Raw genomic sequence first — 26,502 nt, forward strand, 5'->3', positions numbered from 1 at the left:
GTGTGAAGACAAGACCCGAGTCAGCTGACCTGGGCGCTGAGACTCAGTGCCGCCGGTTTTATCGCCGTGTAGACATAATGACAAAGTCCTGGCTTGGCCTATACAATCATAAAGGGACTGGGGACAGCACTACAAGAGCAAGACCTGGACTTCACAGTTTCAATAGCGAGCCAAGACAAAACCCTAGAACACAACACTAGTGAGCTTCTGAAATGGGTAAGGTTGGACTCCAGATCCGCATTTTACTGCTCAGCCCCCGTCTAATAGGAATACGGTTGATGGTGTATTTCACAGGAGAGAGAGTGCACTGAGCGAATGATCAATTTTTCAGTTCAGTGGCTGAATTGAAAAATAATTTTAAGAATGCAGTTAGTTTCAAACTGAAACTCAATGTTTTCGGGGTTGGGGGGATTCCCTCACCAAATCAACTCTCACCCACACACAAAATTTCACTCAGGTCGAATGAACCATTTTGAATGACGGTTCGAACCGACATTTCATTGTGAAAATGTCTTTTCAAAATAAGAGGTCTACGTGGTTCGTTTTGAAAATGTCAAAACAAACCATTTCGGACATTTCTGAAATGTTCTTTTCTGGGTTTTGGGTTTTTTTCAGCCAAAACTATTATTTGCCAAATTTGATCTAAATAGGTGAATCGTTTCAGTGCCCCCCAAAATGCATTTTTCAACAAATTTATTCTTTGCTGAAAAAAATTCTCCCCGCTCTCTTTTCCCGCCCAATATATAATCAGCTCTTAAGATGATTAAAGTGAACGTGGGCCTGGTTAGACAGACAGCACTGGGTCAAGCTGTAAGCTCAGAACAAGAGCCACATATGCAGAAGTTCAGGGAGGTCTCCAAATGCATTTGCAAGCATGCATTCCTTCACAAACAGCTAACAGACGAGATCCACCCACTGAAGAATTTGTTCTAATTCTTTCCCCTTCTGACCCACTTTACAGGGTGGAAATTGATAATACCGGCCCAGATCTGCAAAGGCACACATCAGGACTTGGGTATCCATACGAGTAGCTCTGGCCCACCGTTGCATGAAGCTAGCTGGAGGGTGTATGTCACGGCAGGGTATGTGGTGTAAAGGTTTGCCTGGCATTAATGTGAAATAGCCACATGTCTCACGAGTGGCGAGCTGTGCAAATTATCCCAATCCAGTGGCAATAAAACCTTTGGCCCGCACCATGCAGCCATGAATCCTTTACCTGCCATGCATTCCCTGGAAAAGGCTGTGTCTGAGAGCAAGAGGACGTGAGAACCAGATAGATTGAGAGGCACACCGTTTGGTAGAGAGATTAATAGAGATATATATTTAGGATAAGCAAGTAGCAAAAGAGAGACAGCTAGTATCTGTCTCAGATATAGATCTATGTCTGTGTTGTGTCTGTAGCTAGAACTATACCTAGCTATATCATCCATTTATATATAACTAATGTGAGAGACACACATACAGGGAAACAGGGAGCAATAAACACTACAGGGGTGAATGCTCGAGAAAACCCCCAAACGCCCCCCCCAACCCCGCCCTCTACCTCTCTCTCTCCAGAAAGACCAACTTCTATGCCCAGATTTCACTCCCAGTTACCCCACTCAACCTGGTATAATTCCACTGAAGTCCATAGGCTCATTCCAGACGTACAACGGAGCTCAGAAGCTGGGCTGGAGAGTTTGAAGAGGTGGAATTGCTGTCTGGGAATATTTTATGCCCCCCCCCACCCGTGACACCGAGCCTCACCGTTGCATTTCTGTAATATCCTAATCGCAGCCCCCCCCGGGGGATTTCACAGCAAACTGCTTAACTTGCTGCTTCCAGGTCCATCCCCCCCCCCACCTCCCCCCTCCACGGAGACCGGTCGTTTATTGGCAGCAGAATCGATTACTGAGCGAAACCCACGGGCTAGCTTCCTCCTCCTCCTCCCTCTCCCACTTTCCTTCCTCTGTCTCCGTCTCTTTCCCTCTCTTCCCGAGAGCAACACCTCCCCATTCTCTCTGCAACCAACCCCCCCCCCCCGCCCACATTGAGCTCCAGTGAGCCAGGCCAATTCATCACCCTGTCAGGCCTGTGTGACAGCCCTTCATAAACGCACCACAATGAGCCTAAATCGGCATCGGAGCAGCCCTCAGACCAGCCAATTTAGCAAAGCAGCCAACATCTGAGAGGCTGAATCCCAGCGAGCCGGAAATTGAAATTGGGAAATTGGTTCTACTCCTCTCCAGTAGTTCAGGGTTTTTTTTTAAATATACCTATATATTCCCTTCCTCTCCAGATATACATTTAAGGTAATTCTCTCCCACTTAAATCTCCAGCACTTATTACACACGGATGGCGAGGCCCAGCCGCGTGCTCTCGCTCTCTCTCGCAGTAGATTATTACAGGGTCTTATTGGTAAACTTGCACGGTCTGCAAAAACACGCCGGACTCAGCAGATTGAGTCTGGATGCAGGCCCGGGCCGCCGGCTGCCACGCTGCGCTGACTCCCCAGCTGTCGGCCGAGGGCTCGGGCAGCTGGGTAGCATTTTGCCGGTCTGTCCTCTGGCTGGTCCTTCTGGGCGCCCGGAATCCTGCAAGGTTGCGCTTTTCGCTCCCTTTAGCACAGCGGGTGTGGCCAGCCCTGCCAGGTCCAGGCGGTGACTTGTGTTTGGGATGCAGGGCAGTGAACTAAGGTGCTTCTTCCGTGGGAGAAGACTAGGTGGCACGTAGGGTTTGGAATGAGCTGCTGCCCCTTTCACCTCCAGGCTGCCAGCCTAACTGCACCATGGCTGGGAGGGAAATGTTACTTGGGTTGTAAGCTCTGCCAGGTAGGGACCTCCTCTCGGTGACGTTTGCGCAGCACCTACCACAGCGGGGCCCTGGCCTTTTGGCACGACAACTAATTAATACCGTCAGGTAGCTGTTTGGTGGCCTACGTGAAATGAGGCGGCAAGTCTCAGCCCAGCTCAGTTCCTACTAGACAGGTGTGCTTGGTGAAGTGTCAGAGCCTGTGTCCACACAGCACACTAAGCCTGGGTCTGTGGGATCTGGGCTTGTGAACCTGAGTTTACAGGTGCTGGACCCGGGTCTCGCAGCCGTGCTAATGCTTCAACACAGCCCTTCTGACTCAGGTTTGCAGCATGAGCTATGTCCACACTGCAAAACGACAGGGCTGGGACCTGACTCACAGCAGGACTCGGGCTCTGACCCCTCCCCACCAGGGTCGTAGGACCTGAGTCCTGAGTGCTGGCTGACCCGAGTCACACTGATCTGTGTGTGGACAGAAGTGGGGCTTGGCCTCACACCTGAGTCAGAGCATGAGGGTAGTGTGCAGTACAGAGATACCCGGAGAGGCCAGGGATGGAATGGGCCATGGAAGATGCAGCTTGTTCTCACTCGGTGCTAGGAAGGCTGCAGCAGTGTAGGTGAGCTCTCGCTGCTGTTCCCCAGCTCAGGAGACAGATGACCTGAAGGCTCCCGGGCTATCAACCCGGCACCTTCAGTGCTGTTAGTTTCCCATCTTGTTCAACGCTCAGGTTGTTGTGGATACTCCTGGGAATGCCATGAAATTACTGAGATGGTCATAAGGTAACGAGAGTCAATTAGACTCAAGGCTGAGGTAAACGGACAGTGCCGATGGTACATCATCAAATGCACCAGGCCCGCAAGCTTTTCCAGAGGATACCAGCTCAGCACTAGCCCCACAAAGCCGCACGCAGGGGCCGGCTCGTGGCGACACCGTTCGGATATGTGGGCATGACAGGCATGTTCAGCTCCAATGCCCGACAAATGACTGAACAGTGAGTCAATCGGTCATCGCAAGAGGCTAATAAAGCAATGGCGAATCAGCCCCAGGGTGTGCTCAAACCCAAGCCAGCCTCAGCCCTTGCTTTGGCTGGAGACGTTTGGTGGAGAAGGGAACAGGGTGGAGGGGAACAGCATGGGCAGTGATTGATTTCTGCTCTGACTGGGACTTTTCAGCTCGGAAAAGAGACGGCGAAGGGGGGATATGATAGAGGTCTATAAAATCATGACTGGTGTGGAGAAAATAAATAAGGAAGTGTTATTTACTCCTTCTCACAACATAAAAACTAGGGATCACCAAATGAATTTAATAGGCAGCAGATTTAAAACAAACAAAAGCAAGTATTTTTTCACACAACACACAGTCACCCAGTGGAACTCCTTGTCAGAGGATGTTGTGAAGGTCAAGACTATAACAGGGTTCAAAAAGGAACTAGATAAGTTCATGGAGGATAGGTCCAGCAATGGCTATTAGGATGGGCAGAGATGCAAAAACATGTTCTGTTTGACAGGGGCAACAAGGGATGGATCATTTGATGATTACCTGTTCTGTTCATTCCCTCCGAAGCATCTGGCATTGGCCACTGTCAGAAGACAAGATACTGGAAGACTGGATGGACCAGTGGTCTGACCCAGTGTGGCTGTTCTTATGAAGATAGCATGGAAATGGTTGTGGGAGATGCAGATGAACAAGGTGTCAGAGCCAGCACCATTGACAGAGTGGGGGATAGGGAAGGCAAGATGATAAGAGAGAAGAGGGGGCGAGCCAAGAGGGGCAGAGCTATGTAGGGTTGGGAAGGTGATTATGAGCAGCGACCTTGATGGACCTTCCCTTCCTCCCCAGGTTCTGCATGTCCCATCCCGCCCTGCCAGCTGGCTGTTGGGACCAGTCCCTGCCTCAAGCCTGCTGCAGGGCTCCATTAGCAGGGTGTCCCACCCTGTGCTCCAGCTTCAGGGCCTCTCACGCTGGGTTGGCCTGGCTTGGAGCAGATCTGTGCACAAGGGCCAGGTTGGGGGGAAGTCTAGGGGGCACACACCTGCTTGGGGGAAGGCATTCTTCTTTACAGGCTTCTGAAGGGCCAAGAGAGAGGAATGTTCAGGAGGGGGGCACAGAGCCCTGGGGGAGGCACGCGTCGGGATCCTCATGGGGTCGTCTCTCAGCAAAGGCAGTTGGACCTGCGGCTGAGCCAAAATGGCTGCCGCATTCGCCTCCATTCACAGCCCGCAGTGAGTGCTCAGATGGGCTGGCCAGCCCCAGCACTAGGGACGGGCAAACCAGGTCTGCACAGGAGGAGCTGCAGCAGGTGGAGAGAGGCCCAGGCAGGGAGCCAGCTGTGCACGGTGCAGTTCGTGGCTTGCACCACAGCCCTTTGAAGACCCCACCGCTTCAATGACACTTTGGGATAAAGGCCAGATCCTCAACCGGTGCAAATCATCTTCTCTCTCCTGGGGGTCAATTTACCCCAGCCCCCAACCTTTTAAGATCTTCCTAGGAGAGGCGTGATGTAAGTGCAAAATATAAGGGGTCTCCACCTTGCACATAAAAGTCACGGGGAGCTTTGACTTGCAGTTCAAGAGGTGTGTCTCCACCGTAGCTGGGAGCAAGGCTCACCCCCAGGTCCACTCTAGCCCCAGCTTAGAATCTCAGCCCTGCCCAGAGCTTGGGAGCCCAAGTGCCAGCCTGTGTCCCCACCCCAAAGCACCATCTCCCCAGCTACTTTGTGGCCCTAGGCGCTGTGTAGACAGACCCCATGAATGCAAGAGTAGGTTCTATTACACGCTCCCACAGAGACCAACACCATGGAGGTCTCCCATCTACAGACCAATCTACCCCAATGCTGCTTAGCTGAGAAGAGTAGCAAAGAGCTCCTTCTGGCTTGCACCACCAGGCCTGCTCCCAGGTGGCTGCAATGTACCAAGGAGTGGCCATGTCTCTCTACGGGAACCCATACAGTTCGACCCTGAAACAGTTCCCCTCTCCCACCCCCCCAAAGTTACTTCATTCACTTTCGTGCCATTTCGCCCATTAGCATACGAGCTTCTTCTGATTGAGTTGGGGGTTGGTCCTGCTTTGAGCAGGGGGTTGGACTAGATGACCTCCTGAGTCCCTTCCAACCCTGATATTCTATAATTCTTTAGGAGCCTGGCAGCTGCTCCCCGGCAATCACTCGTCCCCGCAGATTGTTAAGAGGCAGGGAATTAATTGTTGCAAGTCACTAAAAAAGGATCCTTCTCTGCAGAAAATTATCACCAGGTTCTACAGAAATGTTAACGCTGGCGGCCGTAAAACAAACGGGGAGCTACAGGACCAGCTACCAGGGCAGGCAGGGCCGGGAGTTATCATCCCACACTGGACTGTGGCGGGAGGGAACTTTCCAACGTTCTCAAGCAGAGGAAAATTGCACCTCGATCGGACGTTCTTTCAGCTGCATGGGATTTCTCGCTGCCCCTGAGTAACTGACGACTCGAGCAGGAATGAGGGACGAGACTTTCTTGGTAGGGCCGCCCTGGCATTAAGACAGCATAAATGTTTTTTTCATTATGAACTCTGGGATGTCTCTCCCTCTGTCTACCTCCACCTATAGACCCAAGCATGCTGAGCTATCTGTCTCATCCTTCCATCCAAGCACACTGCTGTCACACAGGGCCACGGTCCCGAACAGGTAGGTAAGGTTCTTATAATTCAACCTGGGCACTGATTATTTAAAAGCTTGGTTGAAATGGACAGACATGGATACCGTGTTGGAGAAGGACATGTAGGGCATCTAATTCCCATTGGAATGGGAGCTGGAGATAGGGGTTGATCTCCCGGGCCCACTCATGTGACATGGGTCTGAGGCGCCAAATACCTCTGTCACATAGCAGGGGGTCATTATCCACCCACTCCAGTGGCTGCCCTTGCAATGAGGAGAGGTGCTAAACTGATAACGTTGGAGCCTGAAGCTTTTGGTCTGTCCCCAGAAGAAGGACTGCGCAGAGAGCTGCAGCGTATATCAGATCTGGGATTGTCTATGTGAACAATTTGTTCGTGCCAAGCTGGAGCGTAAATCTACCTCATGCTGTACGGCCCCAGCTGCCGTGCACGAGCGCTTCCATGGCGCGCTTTGGTTTGTCTCGCTTCCAAACAGCAGCGGGCCAAAGCAGGCTTGGGACCTTTCAGTCCACGGGGGGGGGGGGGGGGCTAGTGTGAGGTAGATTTACATCCCAGCTCACCTCAGGCTAACTGCTCATATACACAAGACAGACCATCTCTAGGGTTGAAAACGGAGTTTAGCTGGTCTTTGCGGCCCATACAAGCACTGGCTTGTCTCACTGGCACTGAGCAGTATCTCGGTGGGTCCTGTGGATACTCACCTGCTGGGTTCTAGACTCTTCCCCTGTAACAGAGTGGGAATTTTTCACAATATTTTGTATGAATGTGTGTGCCTCAGTTTCCCCGATGTGGGAAACTATGTGGTGGGAAAAAGTTGTTTACTTTTTGCAGAGACCCAGAGATCCAGGTGAAACTGGTGCCTAGCTGCCTTGAGCCTGGACCCCCCTGCCCATGGAGAATCTGAGAAGACAATGGTCACTCCAAGTGCCCGGACATTTGGAACCTAGCAACTAACGAGCATGGATGGCCCACCCTCTGCAGGAAGCCAGCCATGTGTGACCATCTGGGGAACAAAGGGCTAAGGAGGAGGGACAGGTGCCAATGTTTGCCCAGGAACAAGGACAAAGGACTGAGGACGGGCCCAGTGGGGTTGTTACGTGTGGGCTGCTGGAAGCAGGAGATGCTCCTGGACTGGGGGTAAAGAGGGGTCAGAGGGCTCTGGACTGACCCAGCTGGTCCACGCTGTAACTCTCTGTTCTCTATGTTAACTAAGGACTTTCTACGCTGTGTTCCAGACATCTAATAAACCCTCCTGCTTTTACAACGCCGGCTGGAGTCACTCCGGTTTAAGGAAGGTGGGGGTGTATTGCTCCCTTTGTGTGTGCAAGTCTCTCACTCAGGTGGACGCGCTGCAGGGAGCTCGCAGCGTGAAGCGGGGGTGCGAGGGAGGCTCCGCGGTTCAGTCCCAGGAGGCGGTGAAGCCCCGTGGCTTACCCTCGTGAAAAAGCGTGACCCTAAGCGGGGCCGTCACACTGAAGGGGTCCACCGAGGGACCATTCCAGAGCCATTCAAGAGCACCGGAGCTGCGGATCCGTGACAGCCCCCGGCTCACTCATTTAGATAGGCTGCTCCACAGCCTTTCACGCAGTCCTGACCTTTGATGGCTACCGATCAAAGCTGGAGTCGCACCTGTGATTGAGGGGCTAACGATTCCACACCCTTTCCAGAGCCGCTTCAGGGGTTCCCTTGAACGAGCCGTCAGCTGGGAGAGAGGGACACAGGACTGAGCGCGGCTGTGTCTCGGTGACAAGCGTGTGTTACGAGAGCGTCCTTTGAAGGCCCGTTTGCTGAGGGACACGGTGCAGGGATGCCCGGCATGTTCAGCATTTGATTCCTCTTCCCCCCGTCCCAGAAATCAGTGACACGCGGCTGTTTTCAGAAACCAAAGAGAACCCCAGTGTGGAAGCACAAATAATGCAAAACCCCATCAAGCAAACAAGAATGAGTCAGGGCGACGGGAAGTTCGGAGAAGTCCTGGTCTCCGATCCAAGGCCGCTCTGAGCAGGACAGCAGCTGCAATGGCTCTCAAAGCCCAGGCAGCCAGACCTGCAAGAAACCACACAGGGATGCAGCTGCAGCCGATCATATGAGAACAATCAACGAGGCAGACTCTCTGCTCACTCTGGACTTCTCCAGACAAGACAGAGCCGAACTCGCAGGGTATTTCTTCTGGTATATGCCCAGGTTCCTCAGCCGCAGGTAGCAATCCACGCAGACTTGATCCCCATCCTCCTCCTCCTCCTCCCCCCACTTGTACATAGCCATCAATGTGCATAGCCGTTTACAATCCAGAGAGAGACCCAGCCCGTGCCCCAGAGGGGCTGCCATCTAAAGTAAGAGGAGATCAAACAAAGACACAGCCTGCCTCCACTCTCATTACAGAAGATGCTCCACTCATGTATAATGGAGAAATTCCCATTATACATTGGTCAGTTTCATTTTCTGGCTTGCATGCACCAGTGCAGTGCTCTCATGTAGGGAGGAGGTTAAAAACGTTCTTGCCAGTCGCTCTTTCCTGCTGTTTCTTTAAATCCACAGCAGGAAAGGAGGCAGAGGAGGAAGGGCCTAGTCAGAAGATCTACCTTGAAGCAGAGAAAGAAACTCCAGGGAGAACATTGTTTTCCTGATTAATAAAGTTCCCTGTTCAGTGTTAGAAGACAGTGAGTCTCCATCAACCTCTACCATGAGCACCTGACATTGTCAATCAACCTTGATAGAGCAAAGGCTAAAAAGTTCACATCAGAACTTCCCTGGCTTTTCATAGAATATCAGGGTTGGAAGGGACCTCAGAAAGTCATCCAGTTCAACGCCCTGCTCAAAGCAGGACCAATCCCCCATTTTTGCCCCAGATCCCTAAATGGCCCCCTCAAGGATTGAACTCACAACCCTAGGTTTAGCAGGCCAATGCTATCCCTCCCCAGGACACTTAGCGCTTTTAAACTAACACTCATTTCTATTTTTATTTTTTTGGCAAGGCTCTGGGGGGTTTAAAACCTCTGTAAAATAAACCCCAAACAGCCCTCTGCACGTCCCAATGAGTGATGCCGCTAGTCAGTTTGTATTTACTCAGGATGCAATTGGACCGTGTTAAGTCTAAATGACACCTATAGTCGTTACCGGAGTGATGGTCTGCTTAGTAAAGAAGTTGATTATAAAAAGCATTTATTGAGGTTTATCTGCTTCTGTGTGACCTGAGCGGCTATCGATTATTTACAAGTTAACCCTCATTAAATATGGTTTTAATAAGTAATTGGTGGCTAATCATCATACAATCGGCATCTTTTTAAAGATACATTAAACATGTAGGGATGAGAAGCCAACTGAATTGCGCTCTGCCCCATCTGCAATTCCTCGAAGAGGAAAATTAGCCCTGTGTTTGACCCACCCTCCGTAGCACCTCTTACCTCTCCCTGCCCCCACCCCAATCTATTATAAATTACCTGTGATTCTCCTTTATGGTGTCCCTCTATAATGAGCTAGGCTAGGCTCAGGAAAGTGACTAGAAACAGGATCTTCCTCACTCAGTGTGTAACACCTGAATCCCACAGACAGTTTCATAGATTCATAGATTTTTAGGTCAGAAGGGACCATTATGATTATCTAGTCTGACCTCCTGAACAACGCAGGCCACAGTTCTACCTGCCCGGCCTGCAGTAACAGTGAGGTCCTGTAATACTCTTACTTGCTGGTAGGAACTCTGCGGTGCAATTCTAAGGATCCAGGACTGAGGCTAATGAAATCCTACGGGTACAGTATCAGCTCCTAATTTCACCGATACAGCCCAGCTTCTGCCATTAATCCAGTATGGGAGAGTGAGCAATTTGCTATTCTGCCTGATGATTTGGCAACAAAATCCACAACTAAGTGCCTGCGTGATGGGGCAAAAAGGATCCATCTGGATCATTAGATGCCAGGTGGAGCTGGCAGAGGAAGGTAGTTGGGGGAAGTCATCCTTTGTTTTGAGATAAGAATCTTGTGGCATTACAGTGGGATTTAACTTTGATTCCTCGCTCTGCTATTGAATCTTTATGTGGCCTTGGTCAAATCACTTAGTCTTGCCAGGTATGTCCACACTGCAAAAAGGCACCCACCGCAGCAGCTCTCAAATCCCGGGTCTACAGACTTGGGCTCAAGCGATGGCACTAAAAATACAGCGTAGACGTTCCTGCTTGTACTGGAGTTCGGGTTCTGAAACCTGGAACATTTCCACTGCCATTTTTAGCGTGAGTCTGAGTCTGTCATCCTGGGCTCAGACTTACAGCCGTGGGTGTTCCTCCCTCCCCCCCCCCCGCACAGTGTAGACGTACAGTCTGTGCCTTGGTTCTCCCGTCTGTAAAATGGGGCTAGTGATCCTCCCTTCTCCCACCCACTGTCAGATTACAGAGGGGTAGCCGTGTTAGTCTGTATCAGCAAAAACAACGAGGAGTCCTTGTGGCACCTTAGAGACTAACAAATTTATTAGGGCATAAGCTTTCATGGGCTATAACCCACTTCATCAGATGCACGGAGTGGAAAATACAGTAAGCAGGTGTAAATATACAGCACGTGAAAAGATGGGAGTTGCCTTACCAAGTGGAGGGTCAGTGCTAACGAGGCCAATTCAATCAAGGTGGATGAGGCCTATTCCGAACAGTTGACAAGAACGGGTGAATATCAACAGAGGGAAAATTACTTTTTGTAGTGCTAACAAGGCCAATTCAATCAGGGTGAATGTGGCCCATTCCCAACAATTGACAAGAAGGTGTGAGTATCAACAGAGGGAAAAGTACTTTTTGTAGTGACCCAGCCACTCCCAGTCTTTATTCAGGCCTAATTTGATGGAGTCAAGTTTACAAATTAATTCCAGTTCTGCAGTTTCTCACTGAAGTCTGGTTTTGATGATTTTTTGTTGAAGAATTGCCACTTTTAAGTCTGTTATTGAGTGTCCAGGGAGATTGAAGTGTTCTCCGACTGGTTTTTGAATGTTATGATTCCTGATGTCAGATTTGTGTCCATTTATTCTTTTGTGTAGAGACTGTCCGGTTTGGCCAATGTACATGGCAGAGGGGCATTGCTGGCACATGATGGCATATATCACATGGGTAGATGTGCAGGTGAACGAGCCCCTGATGGTGTGGCTGATGTGGTTAGGTCCTATGATGGTGTCCCTTGAATAGATATGCGGACAGAGTTGGCAACGGAGTTTGTTGCAGGGATTGGTTCCTGGGTTAGTCTTTTTGTTGTGTGTTGTGTAGTTGCTACTACAGGACAGGTCCAGCAAGGAAAGTAACAGAACGCCACTACCCATCACCTACAGCCCCCAACTAAAACCTCTCCAGTGCATCATCAAGGATCCACAACCTATCCTGAAGGACGACCCATCACTCTCACAGACCTTGGGAGACAGGCCAGTCCTCGCTTACAGACAGCCCCCCAACCTGAAACAAATACTCACCAGCATCTCCCTTACGCCTGGCCACAGCTGGTCCTCTAGGCACCCGAGCAATACAAATCAACCGAGCAGATTTCAGGTAGGATGTTGGGGAGCCAATGCAGCTGGAAACCTGCGTGTGCTATTTTTGCAGATTCACTCCTTGATGTTACACTTCAATCAGATTTTTTAAAAATACCCATCAGCCCTTTACAAAGGCGGAGCTGGGAGATTCATCCCCATCCCCCCGGTACGAGGGGACAGAATGAGCAGTAGCGGGATGAAACTGAGCAAAGGGAAATTGCCTCTCATGCGTCAGCTCCCCTCCCCCCACAATCTCTCAAGGGGAGGCTGTTGATCAGACATGTGTTTGAAAATTTAAAACATATCTTTCACCTGGCTAGGCACCCCTCCAGCTTGGCCAGCAGCAGCGAGGCAGACTACCCTGGGATTGCTAGGAGCTACGCGTCTGGGTTGTGGGTTTTATTTCCAACTCTGCTGCTGACCAGCTGTGAGACCCTGAACAATTGCCAGTTGACCGCTCTCTGCCTCAGTTTCCCCACCTGTAGGCATTTACAGAACCTACTTTGCTTGGGAGACTTGATTCACTGAGTCTTGTCAAGATCCTTGGGTGGCAGGTGCTGAGACAGGGTGGGGTCCAGTGGATGGGGCAGGGCCCTGGACTGGGACTCGGGGGAGGCGGGTTCTATGCCTGCCTTGGTTGTGTGACCCTGGGCAAATCCCAAGCCCTGCCTGTGTCTGTTGCTTCCCCCCTCCCCTTGTCTATTTCAGCTGGGACAGGGGTTGTCTCCCAGTGTGTGTGTGTCCAGGTCCCCTTCATTCTCTCAGCTCTGCCTAAACAACTTTAACCCCCTCTTCCTCTCTGGCCTGGCACCTCCCACCCCTGAGGAGTTTTCTGTCTTCAGGCCTTTCCTCCCTGCACCCACTTCCTTCTCTGCCAGAGAGCTGGACAAGCCGCCCCTGCCCAAAACGACTCCTGGAACCAGCCCCTGGCCCTTCAGCCTCTTCCTGTCCTGAGCGGGCCTGTCTGGTTTGGACTTTGGTCACACTCACAGGGCCCAGCTGGCCAACAGAGCCTCGCTTGCCCTGAAAATGGAGCTGGTGCACATGCGTGCGAAGAGAGGGGAGTCTGTGTGCACACATGTGTGTGAGGGTAGCAGAGTCCACATGCACACCCGTGAGACATCTGTGCGAGTGTAGGCTTGTGTGTGAAAGCGGGGAGGCAGGTCCATGTGCACGCACACTGGAGACATCTGTGTGACTGTACGCTCATGCGCACGTGTGTGTGGGGACGAAGGTCTCTGTCCATGCACAGGCGTGAGGGGTGGAAGGTCTGTGTCCATGCACACACGTGAGGCAACTGTGCTAGTGTGAGCTTGTCTGCATGTGTGTGTGTGAGGGGATGAACGCTGTTTGCACAAGCATGGGGCATGTGCCTGTGTGTGCACATATGAGGAGGTGTGTAAGGTGTGAGCCGGACATGTCTGTGAGCCTAGGAGAGAGAGAAAATGTGTGCAGACCAAGCTGGGAAATGCACACGTATGTGCCAGGATGGGTGTGTGTGTGTGCGTGTGCAGAACATGTCTGTGTAAGCCTCAGTGACAGCGTGTGTGTGCGTGAGGGGCCGAGCACATGAGTGGTGTGCCTGTTGCCTGGGAGAACCTGGATGGATGGGCACTCATGACTCACTCCCTCCCATGCATCCACTGGCATCATTTGAAGGCGGGGGGGAGGAGGGGGGGAGAGCAAAGATATTTTAGCCAGGCAAGTTATGGATGGATGACACCTATTCCCTCTTTTTATCTTCCTAACAGATTGTGCCTGGTGCTGGTGACTTATCGAGCTGTCGGGGGAGCATTTCAGGACAGAATTATATGGGAGAGGGAAAAGATTTTTACCAAATTAATGAAAAAAATCAATCCTGCCTCAAAAATCCATTAATGGTCATAATGCACTGGTTACAGATAGAGAAATACCGCAGGATCCAGTAGCGCCTGGGAAAGAGGTACTCTCACGCCTTACTCCCATCTGTGAGCTCGCGGAGGGGCTGGAGCAGGTGCCCCAGGGTGCAGGAGAGCGCAGGTGTTCCTCCCATTCACCTGCTCTCCTTGTGACTTCACGTCATTCACTTTGGCATGCATGCGGGTGTACTTGTATGGAATAATAAATAATAGCACGCAGCTCTGATACAGCGCTTTTCATTTATAGGTCACAGAGTGCTTTGCAGGGGAGAGCAGGCTCATTATCCGCATCTGTAAAATGGGGGAAAATGAGGCACAGCGCAGGGCAGTGACCTGTCCAGTGTCACCCAGCACGTCAGGGGTAGAGCAAGGAAACAAAGCCCAGGTCTTCAGAGTGTCAGTCTGGTACTCGATCCACTAGGCAACATTGCCTCTGTGTGTGTACACACACACACACACGTGATCTGGGTGTGCACACACGCGTGAATGTGGACAGCTCCCTCCCTTTGCAGTGCATGTGGAAGGGCTCAGGCACCACAGTGATGGGAACCGGCTACGGACCTGAACGGACACCGATCAAGTCCAGCGTCTTGCCAGTGCTCCACAGTGGGAAGGAAAGGCTCCCTGTATGCCTGGCTCATCTCCTGGTCGTAGAAGCCTGAAATGGAGAAGACCCCTAGGCTGCAGGCGGTGTGGCCCAGCAGAGTGGGCGGCTTCTGTGGCATTGGCAGCTCTTGCCAACGACAGGAGGGGTGAGAGACATGGGCGGGCTGAATACAGACCAGCCTGTCCCCAGAGCACATGGGCATTCACACCCCGTTGTTTGCTGAACTATGACTTGGCTTCCTCATTGAAAGAAGCTACCTATCGTCTGGGTGATTCCAGAGAGAACTATCTCGTTACTGCCCCAGAAAGTGTTCACACCCACCTAATTAATATCCCATGATCAGCAGTTGGTGGAATTGAACTCAAGGAGCAGAGCCTCAGAACCAGAGCTGGGACGTGGGTCTAAACAGGACCCTCCCTCCAGGGAAAGCGGCTCAGCTGCTCTCATTTCCGGTCCAAACGGCCCCCTGCTGGCGGGTTATGCTCTTCCGGCACAATTTCAGCCCCACGTCTGGGGAATGACGCCACCTCAGAAGGCAAAAAAGACCCAGAACAAGAGATCTACCCCTGCACCCAGCTTCGAGAATCTCATCTGAAAGGCTTTGCTCCAGCAATATCCCTATTCCGCATTTACACTGTCGCCACGCAGAGAGGCCAGGAGATCAGGACCCGACTGTGATGCACTAACCAACGAGGCGGAGGCTCAGACTCATAGACTGTAAGGTCAGGAGGGACCATCGGGATCATCTGGTCTGACCTCCTGCACATGGCAGGCCACAGCCCCTCACCCGCCCACTCCTGGAACAGCTCCCGAACCTCTGGCTGAGTCACTGACGTCCTCAAATCCTGGTTTACAGACTTCAAGTTACCGAGAATCCACCATTCACAGTTGTTTAAACCTGCAAGTGACCCATGCTAACCACAAGACCATCCTGTTATTATCGCCAGCCTCCTTACTCTGGCCAGGGCAGGTTTGTTCCCCACTGTATATTTTCAAGGGCTTTGCCTAGTCCACTTGTGGGTCAAGCAATGAGGCTTCCCCCGTTTCCCTTGCCCATAAATCCCCCTCCACACACCCATCTGAATCTCTCCACAGCTCCCCCTCTTCCACAGAATCCAGATCAAGCTTCTTCATAACTCTCCCCTGCCAGCCTCTCTCCCACTCGTGTCTCGCACCCACGTTTGGAATGGTTGGCTAGTGAGCGCACGCAGCAGCCGTGCAAGCTGCCTTTCCACCAATCACTGCATCTCCGGCCTGCCCTGGAATCCATAGCGATGGAAGGACCTCTGTGAGGTAGCCCCCTGGAACACCCATCTTCTCCCCAAACCAACCTCCATGCCCTCCCTTTCCACCCCCTCCAGCCGCGCACCATTAATAATTCGGTGGCCGGCCTTTCAAACTCACTAGGAACTGGAGGATGATTGGCAGCCCCATTACTACTTATGGAAGTTTCCCCCCACCCCGAACAGTTCACCGCACCCCACCCCAGCGCCCCGCCGAGAGCTACGAGCCAGACCTGCATTATGAGGCGAGTGACTTATCGAGCTGTCAGGGGGAGAGTTTTAAGACAGAATTATATGGGAGAGGGAAAAGATTTTTACCAAATTAATGAAAAATCAATCTGGCCTCAAAAATCCATTAATGGTCATAATGCACTGGTTACAGATTGAGAAATACTGCAGGATCCAATAGTGCCTGTTAAATACATCTCCGCAATGGAGCGTCTGGGATATAACTCATTCATTAGACTGCGTATGTTTACTTTTTAAAGTGACACCAATCCGTGTCCCTTCAGGACTCAGCACAGCCGAGTCTCGGAGCGCCCGGCTCCTGGACTCTTCCAGGCTGGGCTCAGCTTCTCAGAAATCGAACTTCCTTTGCCTCATCTTCCCTCCCTCGAACCTATTGCTGCAGATGAGTTCTAGCTTTGCTCCAACCCCCACAGCTCTGCTGATGTCCCTCAATCCAGCCCAGCCCCCCACTGCCATTCCAGTCCTGCCCCCTCGGGGCTTTGCCAATGTACCTCACCCTCTGACCTGCAGCCCCCGTTCCGTTCCAGTCCTGTCCCCTCCCGGCTTTGCCAATGTACCTCACCCCTGACTTGCAGCCCCCTTTCCGTTCCAGTCCTGTCCCCTCCCGGCTTTGCCAATGTACCTCACCCTCTGACCTGCAGCCCCCTTTCCGTTCCAGTCCTGTCCCCTCCCGGCTTTGCCAATGTACCTTACCCCTGACCTGCAGCCCCCCCCATTCCAGTCCTGCCCCCTCCTGGCTTTGCCAATGCACCTCACCCCCTGACCTGGAGCCCCCTTTCTGTTCCTGTCCTGTCCCCTCCAAGCTTTGCCAATGTACCTCACACCCTCACCTGCAGGACCTGCCCCCCCATTTCAGTCCTGTCCCCTCGCGGCTTTGCTGATCCATCCCAGTTCTGACCGGCGGTGCCTTCTGCTTTCCCGGCCCACCCCTCCACCACAGCTGTGCGGATTCTGCTTGGCGCTGACCACAACACCCTCCCTCTATTCCAGTATCAGGTCCCTATGCAGCACTTGGCCAATATCCTTCACTATCCCACTGCGCCCACTATCTCAGTCCTGAGTCGCCAGGCAATGCCGCCCAACGACCTCGAGCCTGAGCACAGCCCCGCCCGGTATCCCAGCCCGGCCTCATCACGCAGCTCTGCCAACGTCCTTCAGTCCTGGCTCGCAGCAGCCCCTGCCGTTCCAGTCCGACGCCCTTGCTGCGCAAGGAGCGAACCGGGCACGTGACCGCAGCTGGCACACTGACGTGCCACGTAGTCGGCAGCCTGAGTGGCACATGCTGGTGGATCTCAGGCAGTCCCTACAGGCCCAGCACCCTCAATGGAAAGCTATCACCACAATTGCCACTTCTTGGTCACCCTTGTCGGTGGTCTGAGCCGAGGCCAAGCACAGAATGGACACTGAGGTTTAGCTTTTCTCTCATCCCTAGATGTGCTTGCTCCATGGCAGGGGGCAAAGTGACCTCTCTCGAGGATGTAGCTAATGGCTGAGCCGATCTCCTCTGGGCATGCTAGCATCTGTGCTGGGGGCTGGTGCACAGGGCAGATGCTACTGCTGTTCTGCCTACATCTGGCTGTACATGTTCCTGGTTTGCATTCCAGGATCTGGGGACTTTTGAGCCTAGGACCTACCTGAAGCACTCAGGAAGGGCCGTGTTTCTGTCGAACTGCCAGTCACTGACTTACCAAGGACTTTGCGTTGGAGTTGGGCAAACTCCTTCTTTGGGTTAGAATCATAGAATATTATGGTTGGAAGGGACCTCAGGAGGTCATCTAGTCCAACCCCCTGCTCAAAGCAGGACCAACCCCAACTAAATCATCCCAGCCAGGGCTTTGTCAAGCCGGGCCTTAAAAACCTCTAAGGATGGAGATTCCACCACCTCCCTAGGGAACCCATTCCAGTGCTTCACCACCCTCCTAGGGAAATAGTGTTTCCTAATATCCAACCTAGACCTCCCGCACTGCAACTTGAGATCATTGCTCCTTGTTCTGTCATCTGCCACCACTGAGAACAGCCGAGCTCCATCCTCTTTGGAACCCCCCTTCAGGTAGTTGAAGGCTGCTATCAAATCCCAACTCACTCTTCTCTTCTGCAGACTAAATAAGCCCAGTTCCCTCAGCCTCTCCTTGTAAGTCATGTGCCCCTGCCCCTAATGATTTTTGTTGCCCTCCGCTGGACTCTCTCCAATTTGTCCACATCCCTTCTGTAGTGGGGGGACCAAAACTGGATGCAATACTCCAGGTGTGGCCTCACTAGTGCCAAATAGAGGGGAATAATCACTTCCCTTAATCTGCTGGAAATGCTCCTACTCATACAGCCCAATATGCCGTTGGCCTTCTTGGCACCAAGGGCACACTGCTGATTCATATCCAACTTCTCGTCCACTGTAATCCCCAGGTCCTTTTCTGCAGAACTGCCGCCTAGCCAGTTGGTCCCCAGCCTGTAGCGGTGCATGGGATTTCTTCCTTCCTAAGTACAGGACTCTGCACTTGTCCTTGTTGAACCTCATCAGATTTCTTTTGGCACAATCCCCCAATTTGTCTAGGTCACTCTGGACCCTATCCCCACCCTCCAGCGTATCTACCTCTCCCCCCAGTTTAGTGTCATCTGCAAAGTTGGTCTTGAAAAGTCAGAGTGTTGGTTCTGGGGAGAAGTCCAATCACCAGAACCATAGTAACTCTTGATGGTTTGCCAGAGATGGGCACCACGCATAAGAGGGATCATATATTGGATCTAGTCTTTGGGGTGGCTCTGAATTTAGTTGGGGGAGGGGTGGAAAGTGATCTGAAGATATGGTGGCCCAGGTACAGAACCCTCTGGCAACCCAGCCCCCGATATTTTGGTGCATCCTCGGTCAACCCCAGGAGAACCTCATCGTGAAAAAAAAACCACCCACCCAACGGGAGGGTTTGCTGGGGGCTAGACAACACCCAGTGAACATGGATGTAAGTGAGGAAAGACTCAGACCCGGGGATGAAAGAAGGGGTCTTGCACACCACCGTGGATTTGCATGTAGGGCCCAGGGAAGTCCAGGGGGAGTGCTTCCATTGACTTCAGTGGACTTTGGGTCAGGCTGTAAGGTATCTAAACATTTGCAGCCGTGTCTGTGTGCATCACAGATGCAGCAGGCAAAGCTAGTTCTATACCAGCCTTGCAAAATTTGATGTGGTCCAGCAGCAGAATATTGTGGCTGGGGTAACACATCTCCATGGTGATTTTGCAAGGCTTTGATAGTCCAATCCCATTGATCCTGCTTTTACACGAGTGCAATGCCAGGGGCTGCCATGGAGCGACTCCTGATTTATGCTAGTTTGAGCGAGTTCAGGATCAGGATCTGGCATGTTTAGATACTAGGCCTGGATCTAGTCAGATACACATATCGACCCTGCTAAATGTCATAATGCACCAGGGTTTTGTTTCCTTTAAATCTTTTAAAAAGCAATAAAAGAGCTCGGAATACTCCAAGCGCCAAACATCTAGCAAAGTGACAGGTTGTCAAAGCTGACTCACCGAGAAACCCTGGGCCCAGCAAATTTTAAGCAGGAAAATTTATTCCTGAGTCGCTCATCGCTCCGAGTGAAAAATGGCCAGTGCTCCTCTTTTGCATGAAGTCTTGAAACCACCGCGGTGCTCAAACAAGCGGATTGGCCTGAAACAGAATCATTCATCATCCAGAACAGGCAGCCACAAGCACTGCCACCACCACAAAAGAATGAAGTTGTGGATTGTCTCCAGGCTCGAATGATCCTGCCCGTTAATACAACGTGACAGACCGGAGAGCGCGTTGGCCCTTTTCCCTGCCCCAGCCAGCAAACAGCTCGGTGAAATCTAACACTGGCCCCTGTGAGGAATGCTATGCCAGCTGGCACGGGCTGAGAGTGCTGTGCTGATGCGAGTCTTTGCATGCTTGGTCTTAGCTGGCTCCAACATCCACTGGAGTAAATCTTTCTGTCGCGTGTTGGATCGGGCCCCGGGTGCACGTTTACAGACGCTGCTGATGCTGCAACAGGTGACAGCCATGTCTGGACTAGAAGACTAAGCAGGGTTAGGCTTGGGTGGGGGTGCTTAGGAGCTGCAGTGGGTGGCTCAGAAGGCGGCTCTATTCCATCCAAGTTAGCAGAGCTTGAATGAACCTTGCGATATTGCCCGTGTAGAACAGTCAACAGTATCCTCCCCTCCCCATTTATACAACGGGATGAATAAGTAAGGAAATAATTATTCATTATTCACCTTCTCTGGCCCAGTGAACCAGTGCCCTACATGGAGGCTCCCAGAAGTGTCTTCTCTCTACTGAGACCCACCCAACACTTGGGGTCAATATAGATGCTATGGCACCTTTTCCCCCTCCATGGGTGCCATTATTTACTACTACCTAGGCAACAGACTCAGAAGCGAGCGACAAAGATGATCAGCGGGCTGGAACACAAGCCAGATGAGCGAAGGTTGGAGGAACTGGGTATGTTTAGTTTGGAGAAGAGGAGATTGCAGGGGGAATATTTGAAAGGCCATCATAAAAAAGATGGAGAAAAGTTGATCTCTCTTGCCACAAAGGGCAGGACAAGAGACCGTGGGTTCAAACTACAGCACGGCAGATTTAGATGAAATCTCAGGAAGAACTTCCTAATGGTAAGAACACTAGGACAGCGGAACAGATGCCTAGGGAGGGTGTGGAAGCTCCTTCACTGAAGGTTTTCAAAAGGAGGCTGGAGCCATCTGTCTGGGATGGTTTAGACACAACAAATCCTGCATCTTGGCAGGGGGTTAGACTAGATGATCCTTGCGGTCCCGTCTAACCCTATAGTTCGATGATTCTAACACACATGACATTTACCAGTCCTTGCTACAAAGAGGTTCAAGTTTCAGGGACCAGATCCAATGCTCACTGGCATCAGTGGGAGTGTTCCAACTTTGGATCCGACTTTGAGTTAGAATTTGAGCCAAGTAGGGGGTCTTAGATCCAGCATGCCAGCATGGGCCGAATCATATTCCCCTGGTTGTTTTAACTGGATAAATTATTCACTCCTTTCCCTAAGTTAGCCACCCCAGGTCTGTATTTAAAGGGACAATGGTTAAAAATCCTCCTTAAAAAACCCCCAACCTCTCCTGTGTTAATAAAACCTCAGATCAGTCATTCAAGGTGGAAGATTTAACAAACAGAAAACAAATCCACCTTTCCTCATTTCTGCTGCTTTATCTGTTTTTTGCGTTCCACTCAGTTTGGACAGTGTCAAGAAGCCAGGCAGTTGATATATATTTGTTCCTAGTTACTAATCCCTGGGTGCAGTTTTCTGGCCGGTCTTGTGCTGGAGGTCAGATTAGATGATCACAGCGGTCCCTTCTAGGATGACCTGATAGCAAGTGTGAAAAATCAGGACGTTTTTTTCCCCCTGCGGGAGGAAGAGGGATAGTTGCATTTATAAGATAAAGCCCCAAATACCAGGATGAGCCCGATAATATTGGGTCACCCTAGTCCCTTCAGGCCTTTGAATCTATTAAGCTATCAATGATCGTATTTGTTTCACAGTTGCACTCAAAAGCCCCAACCAAGACGAGGTCCCCAGCTGTGCTGGACGTTCTGCAAACACAGGCCCTGATCCTGCAAGCTGTCCTATGTGAGGTCAGTGAAACCAGTTGGGGTTCACAAAAACATAGAGGGCTTGTCCTGCACGGAGGTGCTTATACACCAGACATTTACATGTACCTGTAACCCACAGCTGACCTTTGTACAATTATTCATGGGGCTTAAGTGCTTGCAGAATCAGACCCTAAATAAGAGCTTGCAATCAAACCGCATGCATCAACTTTGGTTTCTAGCGAGTCTCCACTTTCCTCTCTCAGGGCCTGATCCAAAGTCCATTGCAGTCAATGGGAGTCTACTGATTTCAATGAGCTTTGGATAAGGTCTCAGGCACTAGCAGGAAGCTGCAATGTTTGGATTCAGAACACTGCAGGGGGAATATTTGCACGTCAGGTTTGCATTTGGAACAACAATACTCACAAGATCATTTTTACTGCTTTTAGGTTGACATAAAAAGGCTTACGTTTTAGAACAAAAATCTACGTTTGGGGCTTAGCTGGACCTGAAGAATGCCCCTTAATTTCCCTTTCAGGAGCGTGGCAAGAGCTCACCAAGACAAAAGGGGAAGAAAAAAAAATCAAAAGCGTTCTCCTAGTGTGTTTGGGGAGCTGAGAAGGTACGCGTTCCACAGGCTCTGTATCAAACAGCCTTTCTACCCGTGTAGATAAAATAATTCCCTAGATCTAATTTTAGAAGATTTGCCATTTTGTGTGGAAAAAAAAAATTTAACTGGAGTCTCATGAAAGTCAAATCAGCAGCATCAAGTTGGGTCTTTTTTTTTTTTTTTTAAAAGACGATTCTCCCTTTAGGTTTAACACATTTCCACATTCTTCCTAGGTGAAGTCATGAACAAAGTCCTTAGACACAAAATGCGCTCCTCTTGGACAGCTTTCATGCCGAGCTTGAATACCAGGGGGAAATGCATACGTAGGGTGCTTAATAGAGTGCTTTGCCTTCTGCAAATATTAATACTCAACCTGCCCCACCACCCCAGTGAACTGGGTTAGTATCATCTCCATTCTACATATGGGGAAACTGAGGCACAGAGCGGCTAAGAGAGTTGGCCAAGACAGAGGGAATTGGTGCCAGAGCTGGAAACACACATAAATGATGGTGTATTGCCATGGTATAGTATTTGCTAGGAGATCTGAGAGGACCATTTACCAGCCAAGATTGCATGACAAACCAGGTCACACTAGCAAGGGTCCCTGTTGCCACCAAAGTAATTTGGAAGCTATTGCTGATCAGTCGAGCATTTAAATACCTTTGACTCAATTAAAGGGTTTTTTCCACTGACAAGTCTTTTAAATACCAATAAAAGGATCGTTATTAATTTCGGCTAGTGTGACTGGCAGAGCACGGCTTATGAAAGCGTGGGGTCACCCAAGCCTTTGCGAGCCATTAATCCTGCTGGACACAAGCTTTGATAGCAATATTGCCTATAGGGCCTTCTCTACTCATGTTACTGCTGCTGCTGCCCACCGTGCGGCTGTGCTGGTGTTAGCGGGTTGCAGACACTAGCAGAGACGGGGCTCCGGGATTTGCACCATCACATGATGAGCACCTGCTTTGAGCCAGTTTAGAGGACAGTGGTAAGAACACCTGAAGCCTGTGTAACTAGGTCCTTTGTCTCCCCTCGCTGGATTGCCTGAGCATAAATTCATTTATCTGCTCAACACCCCTGGGAAACTGAGGCACAGAGAGACTAAGTGACATGCCCAAGGTCACACGGGGGGCTGTGGCACAGCTAGGAACTGAACACCAGTGTCCTGAGTCCAGTACCTTTCCTGAGCAGCCACAACCTCGTGTGCAGTCGTGGCATTAGACAGGTGGTGGCGTAGCCAGGAGACATCCTTTGCGATCTCTGCTGTTCCTGTCCCTCTTTCAATGCAGATGGCACCCATCACAGTCTCTAGGCACATTTAGCAATTAAATTAAATGTACTGTCATCAAAAAAAGCCCACTAACAAAGACTCGCTATAGTTAAACAAGACGGGGTGCATGTAGGGGGGAATCAGAGGCTCCCACGAGAAAACCCGTGCGATGGGACTCAGGAAGTGGGGAATGCAGTAAGATTCCATCCAGTTCTCCTCCTGGAGGAAGGAGGGTACTCAGCACCTGTGGAAACCCCAAAATCTGTTCAGTCCTGCGAGATCCCCAGACGCCCTGTGCTGGCTGGAACCCCAGGCTGGTTCTCCAGCACTGCCGAGCCAGGGGAGGGAGGGAACCCTACACAGGCACGTCTACACTGGATGTGATTGCAGCTTGCATGGACACACCCAAACATGATTAAATCTACCTAGCCTGAGCTGTAGGAGGGTGGGCTGTGGGGCAGGCCAGCCACCTGGGTTCTGGAAGGGCTTTTACAGCCCATGCTGCCACAGCTACACTGCTCCCTGCAGGATCCAAGCTAGGTAGATTAAAGCCAGCTAGGGGACATCTCCTCAGGCTGCGATCGCGTACCACGATTGCAGGGAACATAGGGGACTCCTCAGTCCTGGCTTTATTTTTTGTGCTGATCCACCACAGAATTTGGGGGCCACGATTTGTTTGCCCCCCACCCCACTGCGGGGTCCTGGGAAAGAAGTGGGGGCAGGGAACTCCAGCTTCTGCCCAGCCTGGGGTGGGTCATGCACAGACAGACCCCTCTGTGTGTAGATCTGATGGAGGGAGTGGGTCTCCCTGGTGACTGGGGGCAAGCACCGTACCCAGTAAGCCACTTTTCTGCATGGAGTGATGGTGCTTCAAGAGGGTGTGGTCAACATTTTGTGAGGCTGGCTAAACCCCACCCCCTTCCATGCATCACTTTCAAATGCTAGGCTCCCGCTGGGAAGGTTGACTGAGAGCCGCTCCTCCAGGCCCTCCCCCATCGCTGAACCTAATAAAGCCAGAACATTGCTCACAGTGGTGGTCGTTATTTGGCTATATTGGCAGCGTTCAGTAGGCTCTATTCGGCTCCTGGGGTCACCAGGGCCCCTAAGATTGGAACTTAGCCCAGTATGTGTTACGGGAGTTGTTATGGATAAAAATCAACAAAACTCTTATAGGAATGATTAACACTAATGAGGAAGGGTGGATCTTTCTGCACTCAGTTTAACGGCGGCACAGGATTTGGGAACAATTTGTTTTTCCTTTTTTCCCAGTGGCATTGTTCAATCAGAGGATCTCCAAGAGCTTCCCAGACATTAATTAGCTAGTTGGGCCTCAGAATCACCGAGGTAGGTATAATGATCCCCATTTTACAGATGACTAAACTGAGGTCAGAGAGGTTTAGGGCCAGATTTTCACAGCAGCTCATATCCTGTTTAGACACAGAAATAGGTAGCCAGTTTTTTTCTAATGAGTTCAGCACATTGGGTTGTTTCGTTAACATCCTACTTCCAGGTCAACAGCATGAGACTTGGGAGGAACTGTAAAGTCTTCAGGGCAAGTGGATTGGTAAACATCCAGCCATGTACCTATCTCAGAAGGGCTTGCAGCATGTTTTCCCTTTCTAAAATTGGAGAGAAATAATTGCTAAAGAACTGTCCTGTGGAAGATGGGTATTTAATAAAATGTTCCCAGGTAGGATCCCCTGCGCCCTGCCAAATGTAGCTCAGTCTGGTTAATTACAGCTCTGGGCAGCGGGGACGGCCAGTGGGAGATAAAAATGTACAGCTTGGCTGTGGCTCTTTTGACATATCTGGGGAAAATAGCATGGGATCCTGACCGGTTATCCAAACTGCCCAGGTCTAGCAGTGAGCCATGCTCGGGTGAAACGGAGGAGCACCCACTGGCCTCTGTATTTGCTAAGGTTACGTCCGCACTTACCGTTGCCACATTATTTCCTCAGTGCTCCAGATAAACCCTGGCACCTGTGAGCGCTCGTGCTTCTGCAGTGACTGATTGATGTCTTCCCAGGCACGGGGGAGTTGGTTCCTTTCCGCACTGCTGGAGCAGAGCAGGGAACTGAAGGGTACCAGGTGGCCGGTAAGTGTCACACAGAAGCTTTACTGGGTAATTCGAGGCTGGCCCTCCCTTGTGTCATCACATGCTAGAGGAAGTCATCACATGCTAGAGGCCTGCAATGGACTGGCATGGATACACACGCGTGTAACATACATGCAGAACCCATTCAAGCTACTGCAGAACCTGGCAGCTCCAGGGGCTTTTTCACACCCCTGCCCTGACTTCCTGTTCACCAGGGAGCCTGCCCCCGGCTCCGTTCTGCACTTCCTTCCACCGAGCGTGAGCTCACTGACTTCAACAGGATGTCAGACAGGGATGAATTTGCCTCTGAAGTCTGAGCCCCTGCGGCTCCCTTTGAAATCAGCTGGGGCAGGGAAAGTGCTCAGCCCTGCTGTCAATCACTCCTTAAAGCCCTCAGAATCCAAGCAATGCCAATGGCCACACTCACTTAGGGGAGCCCTTCGCAGCTGGCACACTGGGGATTGAACTGGGAGCCTCCAGAGTTAAAAGCCTACACCGCTACAGCACGAGCTTAGACACCCAGCTGTGGCCATGGAGGAGCAGAGGGTGACCTGTAGCGTGTCCCCTGACCAGCCGGTTACACAAAGTACAAGTCCCCTGCAGTCTACCCGCTCTATCTACAGGATCATCCGGAGCCAGGTTGGGAGGGCTGGTTGTTCCAGCGCTCAGGACTCCCTCCTTCAAGAGCACACCGTTCGGTGCGCTCTCCCCCTCGGTATGCTACGGGGCAGATATTGCACACGCTAGCGAGGACAGGAGACTGTTACGCAAGGGCCTAGTGAGGTTAGGAACAGGGGGCCGGATCTGTAGCTGATGAGGCCCCATTGACTTCAAAGAAGCCTCCCTGCAGAGGCCGTGACTCTGATTCTGCGGCCCCGTTGGTGGTATCATCCTGACTACTGCAGCTCCAGAGCGCGTCCCCCCAGCAGCTGCTGAGCCAGCAGCAGCTGGCGAGATCCCCTCACTTCCCGGCCCTGCTGGT

At 51.4% G+C, this 26,502-nt stretch overlaps 1 long non-coding RNA gene across 2 annotated transcripts in view; it reads left to right on the forward strand.

Annotated features, from left to right (window-relative positions):
- Positions 1 to 14,043, forward strand: part of LOC141981246 (uncharacterized) — a 28,292-nt gene extending 14,249 nt beyond the window's left edge. The window contains exons 2-4 of one of the 2 annotated variants that reach the window (XR_012637700.1): positions 962 to 1,082; positions 1,558 to 1,687; positions 13,685 to 14,043. This is a non-coding gene — a long non-coding RNA (uncharacterized LOC141981246). The remainder of the gene's footprint in view (positions 1 to 961; positions 1,083 to 1,557; positions 1,688 to 13,684) is intronic. The other variant, XR_012637699.1, reaches the window with a different exon arrangement.
- Positions 14,044 to 26,502: the final 12,459 nt, after the last annotated feature.

The sequence above is a fragment of the Natator depressus genome, chromosome 2 (assembly GCF_965152275.1).
Source record: "Natator depressus isolate rNatDep1 chromosome 2, rNatDep2.hap1, whole genome shotgun sequence".
Classification (NCBI taxonomy): domain Eukaryota; kingdom Metazoa; phylum Chordata; order Testudines; family Cheloniidae; genus Natator; species Natator depressus.